At 45.9% G+C, this 7,342-nt stretch overlaps 1 pseudogene; it reads left to right on the top strand.

Moving 5' to 3' along the window:
• The first annotated feature begins 230 nt into the window (after positions 1 to 230).
• LOC140531824 (ferritin heavy chain-like) lies at positions 231 to 7,010 on the top strand (annotated as a pseudogene).
• The last annotated feature ends 332 nt before the right edge of the window (positions 7,011 to 7,342 follow it).

Raw genomic sequence — 7,342 nt, 5'->3', positions numbered from 1 at the left:
AGATTAGCGATGTAACATATGGAAGCAAATGAATATAGTATGAATGACTATAGTAGCCTAGAGTTTGATAAACACAAAGACCCCAGCTACTGGGGTAAGAACTCGCTATTTTTCCAGAAGCACAGGGAAGGGGAGTCACTGCTGGTCCTGCTTCAGTAGCACTTGAATGGAACCTGCTGCTCAATTTCTGGCTGGACTGCCCTTAGCCACTTTTCCACCTTCACCTCCACTAACCAACACTTCGTCCATCCTCCTGTTTGTGCAGCAGCGGCCCGGCCCACTCAGCTGCCCCTGCCTTGGCTGCCATGAGCACCTCCTCCCCTTCTCAGGTGTGGCAGAACTACCACCAGGACTCAGAGGCTGCCATCCATCCCCAGATCCACTTGGAGCTCTACACTTCCTATATCTACCTGTCCATGTCTTACTTTGACTGAGATGACAAGACATTGAACAACTTTGCCAAGTAGTCCCACGAAGAGAGGGAGCACTCTGAGAAGCTGATAAAACTCCAGAACCAGCATAGCAGCCAGATCTTCCTGCAAGACATTGAGAAACCTAGCCAAGATGACTGGGAAAGTGGACTGAATGCAATGGAGTATGGAAAAAAAATGTCAATTAGTCATTATTGGAACTGCACAAGCTGGCAACTGACAAGAATGACACCCACCCCCATTTATGTGATGTGATTTCATCGAAACCCACTGCCTGGACAAATAGGTAAAGTCCTTAAAACAACTTGGTGATCAGGTAACCAACTTGCACAAAATGGAGGCCCTGATTCTGGCATGCCAGAATAGCTTTTTGACAAGCACACCCTTGGAGACAATGATGAGTGGGACAGACTTAATGAAGACTCCTCAGATTGTAATTTTTCTCCCAGGGGTGAGGTAAGGCCTAAAGGCTCAAGGTTACAATATTTTTAGAATAGAATAGTTCCATATAAGGATATAAAACTGTGTAGTGTATTAGGGTCTCAACGATTGGACAAAACTTACATAATTCCTCAATGTTTTCATTTCAAAAAGGGATTGGTTAGATTTTGTGTCTAGAATGTAAGACCATATTCTCAGCTAATGAGGATAATGGTCAGGGCGGGGAGGAGGGATTTGCGTTAGGGTCTATATAAATCACTGTCCTGTTCCTTGTCTTGGGCTTTCCTAGTCCTACAGGTGAGCCCCAATTCTCGAGAATCGAATAAATCACTTTTCTGTCATCACTTTGAGAGGCCTCTGAGTAATTGATTTATATAGGGACCTGAGCCATCCCACACAGTTTGGGGGCACGTACCGGGATCTGTGACCTTTCTGAGAGACAGCTGACAGCTCTGTCCAAGGACTTGGGCGCCCATGGGGAGATTTCCCCATTGTCCTTGAAAGGAGCTGCCGGGCCTCCCTCTCTGCAAGGTAACGACCCGAAGCAGAGGAACTCAGTGAAGACACAAAAGAATAGAGATAGGGACTCCAAAGACTCCGAAGCTGTGAAGTGTGTGAAAATGCCAACCGGTTGGTGTTGAAGTTTGCAGTCAGGCAACTTGTACGCGTATACGACCCAGTGGTAAGCACGGGGTGGGGCCTGGGGGTCAATTCGTTGAGTCTTAGGTAGACTCGGGGAGAAGGTGACGACTCCCAACCAAATTAGTGGACTGCGGGACCCCAGGGTGAAGGGCCCCCCCAAAAACGTTTACTGGGTGACTGTTGGTGATGGGCGACCCTCACCTGAGAGCTGGCAAGAGAAGCTAGCAAGAGAGCTAGCATAATTCCTGAGAAGCTAGCAAGAGAGCCAGCAGGAGAAGCTAGCAGGAGAGCTAGCATAATTCCTGAGAAGCTAGCAGGAGAGCCAGCAGGAGAGCTAGCAGGAGAGCTAGCACAATTCGTTGAGTCTCAGACTCGGAGGTGTTGGCAACAACCCTCGACCAAAATGGGACAAAAGCAGTCCAGGAATAGAGCTTCGGAGTGGAGTCAGGAAGAAATACCGGTAAATAGTCCCTTGGGAAACCGATTGCAAAATTGGCATGAATTACCATAATATAAGGGAAAGGACAAGAAAAAGATGATTAAGTATTGTTGTTTCATATGGGGTGAAAGAGACATCGGAGGAGGCACAATTTGGCCCAAATATGGTTCCTCCGAGGATTGGGTATGTCAAAAGCTAAATTTATATGTGAATGGAAAGGACCCTTTGAGTCCAGAGGAGGTTATTTATGCCAGTCTTTGGCTTCCGGGGGCCCAACTATTTTTCTCTAAAACAAAGGCAAAGACAGTGGGTAGGAAAGAACGGGAAACAGTCCCATCTCACCCCTGGGATCCTCTTCTTTCTCTTCCACCACCTTATGCCATACCCCCTCCTCAGGCGGCGGTGGCCCCCCCGTCAGCACCAGAATCACCAACTACTTCTGCACCTGAACCCAGTAGGGGTTCACCAATAGATTTAGAGACCCCCGACAAACCAACACAGGGGGGCCTTAATAGAGAGTTGAGGCAGTTACAGAGAGACTTGGAGAACCTTCCACTCTCAAAAACCCCGGCTCCAGGGGCTAAAATGTATCCTCTTAGAGAAGTCCCAATGGGGCCAGAACAAATAGGATATGTCAGTGCTCCAGTAAATGGCACTGAGGTTAGAAATTTTAAGAAGGATTTGAAGTCACTTATGGAAGACCCTGCAGGGGTAGCAGAACAACTAGATCACTTTTTGGGACCTAACCTTTATCCCTGGAGTGAGTTAATGCACATCATGAACATGCTATTTACACAGGAGGAAAAAGCTCTTATCCGGCGGGCTGCCATGGTGGAGTGGGAGCGACGCCACCCCCCAGCCCTGGGGGTGGTACCAGCTGAGCAGAAATACCCCACCACGGACCCCGGTTGGGATAACAATAATCAGATGCATAGACAGCACATGCAAGACCTGAGGGAATTAATCATTACAGGAATTAGGGAGGCTGTGCCCAAACCACAGAATTTGGGGAAGGCCTTTGAGATTACACAAAAAAGGGAAGAGACCCCTTCAGAGTTTTTGGAGAGACTGAAGGAGGGGGTTAGAAAATTCTCGGGCCTAGATCCCTGAGATCCTGATATAGAGGCCACACTGAAGGTTCACTTTGTTATTAACTCGTGGCCAGACATTAATAGAAAATTGCAGAAAATAGAAGGGTGGAATAGGAAACCACTTGGGGAGTTATTAGAAGAAGCCACTAAGGTCTTCGTGAGAAGGGACGATGAGAAGCAAAAGAGAAAGGCAAAATTGTTTGTGCAATCAGTACAAAAAGCCACTAATGCAGTAAGGAAGCAACAGGAGAGTCAGAATGAGTGGGATAGGAACCAGGGCCTTGAAGGCAAAAGACAAAGGGATTCTGGAGCGACCCAGCATGCATGGCAGAGAGGGCCGCAGAGAGAGCCTATCTGCTGGGCATGTGGAGAGAAGGGGCATTTATCAAGGAATTGCCCTCGACAGAGAGATGAGCGGAGAGTTTACTCTCTCATGGAATTGGAAGACTAGGGGTGCCAAGGGCTCATTGAAAAAGCCCACCCAGAGCCTTTGGTAAATTTAAGGGTGGGGCCTCACAGAGAGGAAATGGTGTTTTTAGTGGATTCTGGGGCAGCCCGGACCTCAATTACTCGATTGCCCCAGGGAGTAAGTTTATCTAAGGAAGTCTTGATAATTTCAGGAGTTAAAGGAGAAAACTTTCCAGTACCCACGACAAAGATAATTGAACTGGAATATCAGGGGATTAAGGTGCTGGGACAAGCACTTTTGGTCCCAGAAGCTGGGGTAAACCTTTTAGGGAGAGATTTGATAACAAAACTCTCAATTAGTCTCATTCCTCACGGTACTTTAATTGTGCCAACTAAAATATATGAAATGAGGGAGGAGGAGGAGGAGCAAGTCGACCCTCAAGTATGGGCCAGCCCAACTAATCCTGGCAGACTGAACATCACACCACTCAGAATTCGTTTGAAAGATCCAAATTTAACAGTTAGGGTGAAGCAATACCCGGTCTCATTGGAAGGGAGGAGAGGGCTGAAGCCAGTGATAGAGGGACTCTTGGCAGCAGGCCTCATAGAGACTTGCATTTCCCCTTTTAATACTCCCATTCTCCCCATAAAAAAGAAAGACGGGAAATACAGAATGGTTCAGGACTTAAGAGAAATTAACAAAATTGTCTTATCATCTCACCCAGTGGTGCCAGACCCGTATACCATACTAGGGAGGATACCTGAGAACAGCTCATGGTTTAGTGTAATAGATTTGAAAGATGCTTTCTGGAGTTGCCCTTTAGATCAGAAGAGTAGAGATATTTTTGCCTTTGAATGGGAGGATCCGGATACAGGGAGAAAACAACAATATAGATGGTGTGTCCTACCCCAAGGATATACTGAATCTCCAAATTTATTTGGGCAAGTTCTGGAGAGGGTATTGGAAGGTTTTAACCCAGTGATAGGAGTCAGAATTCTTCAACATGTAGATGATTTGCTCATAGCTGGAGGAAAGCGTGAGATAGTTAGCTTAACAACTATAAGACTCTTGAACTATTTAGGGCTACAGGGGCTGAGGGTCTCACAAGACAAACTGCAATTTGTGGAAAGAGAGGTAAAGTACCTGGGTCACTTGATAAGTAAAGGGAAAAAGAAGTTAGATCCCTCTCCGGTAGAGGGAATAATACAGACAGTCAAGCCAGAAAATAAAAGAGCACTTCGAAAATTTCTGGGCTTGGTGGGATATTGCAGAAATTGGATAGACTCATATGCAATCTTAACTAAACCCTTATATGGTCATCTTTTGGAAGGAAAGCCAGAGCATATACAATGGGACTCTGAGAGTGAGCAGAGTTTTGAACGTCTCAAGGACATCCTAATCTCAGCCCCAGTGTTAATGTTACCCTCAATAGAGAAGCCTTTTCATCTTTTTGTGAACACAGAGGGGGTGGCCTTGGGAGTCCTGGCACAAATAAGAGGAGGGCAGAGACACCCAGTGGCATTTTTATCAAAATTGTTGGATCCAGTAGCAAAAGGATGGCCAACTTGCATACAGGCTGTGGCAGCCACTGCCCTCCTAGTAGAAGAAAGTAGAAAAATCACTTTTGGAGGCTGTTTGATTGTGAGTGTACCTCATCAGGTGCGATCTGTCTTAAATCAAAGAGCTGGGAGATGGCTGACAGATTCAAGAATTTTAAAGTATGAGGCCATATTATTAGAAAAGGATGATTTAATACTGTCCCAAGACCATAACCTTAATCCAGCTAGTTTTCTGTCAGCCTTACCCGAGGAGCCTGTAAATTTGGAACACTGCTGTTTGGATATAATTGATTATCAGACAAAGGTGCGGGAAGACTTACAAGAATCCCCTTTGTTTGAGGGAGTGAATTGGTTTATAGATGGGTCCTCCCGGGTGGTAGAAGGAAAGAGACAAAATAGGTATGCTATAATAGATGGAGATAGAAGTTCTCTAGTACAAGCTAGTAGCTTACCCAAGACTTGGTCAGCACAAACTTGTGAACTGTATGCTTTGCATCAAGCTTTAAAATTGTTAAAAGGGAAAGAAGGATCTATATGTACAGACTCTTAAGTATGTTTGGGGAGTGGCACATGTCTTTGGAAAAATTTGGGAAGAAGGAGGAATGGTAAATAGTAAGGGAAAGGAACTAGCTCATACCACCCTACTGACTAAAGTATTGAGTAGTTTACTGTTGCCCAAAGCAATTGCTATTGTGCATGTGAAAGGACATCAAATAGGAAACACCTTTGAGGCTAGAGGTAATCGCCTTGCTGATGAGGAAGCGAGGAAGGCTGGGGAAAAGGAACCTGGACAGACTGCAGTGTTGGTATTAATCCCTACTTTGCCTCCCAGTCTCCCCTCCCCATCCTATACTCAGGAAGAGAAGAAAAAGGCTCAAGACTTGGGAGCCAAGGAGAAAGAAGGAGGGCGCTGGTTTCTCCCGGATGGCCGTGAGGTACTGACCAAGGCAGGGATGAGACGAGTCTTGCAATACCTACATCAAGGTAGTCATTGGGATGTCCAAAATCTGTGTGATGCTGTATTGACCAAGTTTGTGTCACCGGGCTTATACACACTGGCCAGACAATTGGTGGAGGGTTGTCTGATTTGTCGAAGGACGAATAAGACTGCTCAACGCCACCCCCCCAAAGGGGGCAGGCCCCCGGGATACAGACCCTTCCAAAGCATTCAGGTGGACTTCACCGAACTACCATCAGTGGGCAGTCTCAAATACCTGCTAGTCATAGTAGATCACCTGACCTCATGGGTAGAAGCCTTTCCCTTATCACGAGCTACTGCCTCCTCAGTTAGTAAGATATTGGAACAGATAATTCCACGGTATGGCATGGTGGAGAGGATAGATTTGGACCAAGGCACTCACTTTACTGCCAAGGTTTTGCAGTCATTAATAAAAGCACTGGAGATTACTTGGGAGTTTCACACTCCCTGGCATCCTCCTTCCTCAGGCAAAGTAGAAAGAATGAATCAGGAAATTAAGAAACAACTAACTAGACTAGCCTTAGAAACACAATTACCATGGACTAAATGCTTACCATTAGCTCTCTTAAGGATTAGAACAAAACCTCGCAGAGATGTAGGCCTATCTCCTTATGAGCTTCTATATGGGCATCCCTACCCAGGAATACAGGAAGGAAACTGGGATCCAATTGTTGATAACAAGGATAGATTTGTAAGGGAATATGTATTTGCTTTGATGAAACATTTGCATGAATTACGACTTAAGGGACTTATTGCTCAGACTCCCCCCGCTAGGTTTTGTGGTGCACAAGTTTAACCCTGGCGACTGGGTCCTGATCCAGGTATGGAAGGAGGAGAAGTTGACTCCGAGCTGGGAAGGTCCCTACCAGGTTCTTCTGACTTCAGACACAGCTGTAAGAACCCAGGAACGAGGTTGGACTCACCATACCAGGGTAAAAGGACCCGTGGATGCCCCGAAGGAGTGGACTGCAGATCCTGACCCATCAAATGAACTAAAGATCCATCTAAAGTATAAGTGAACAGGGATAGTCAATGAGGCCTCTGTATAAATTCATTATAAGTTTTGTTATTTGGGGAACTATACTAGGATTACTATTGTTTGTTATTAACAGGATTCTCTGTTCAGCAATTGTCTTGAGGCAACTACCACAATATCTAAACAGGACCCTTCTATTAAGGCTGTGTGGACTTGACAAACCGTGGGAACAATGCAACCAAAATGTAATACCCTGGGAATGTCGCTTTTAGGCCTGGTTCTGTTCCCACTGCTGGGACACCAGGCCCCAGTTATCAACCCCCCTCTTGAAAATAGTTTCCTGGCCCTAATTCAGACCATTGCAGACACCTTTGA

This window comes from Notamacropus eugenii, chromosome 3 (genome assembly GCF_028372415.1).
Source record: "Notamacropus eugenii isolate mMacEug1 chromosome 3, mMacEug1.pri_v2, whole genome shotgun sequence".
NCBI classification, from domain to species: Eukaryota; Metazoa; Chordata; class Mammalia; order Diprotodontia; family Macropodidae; genus Notamacropus; species Notamacropus eugenii.
The sequence above is the reverse complement of the archived record's forward strand: the minus strand, read 5'-3'. Positions and strand labels throughout refer to the sequence as shown.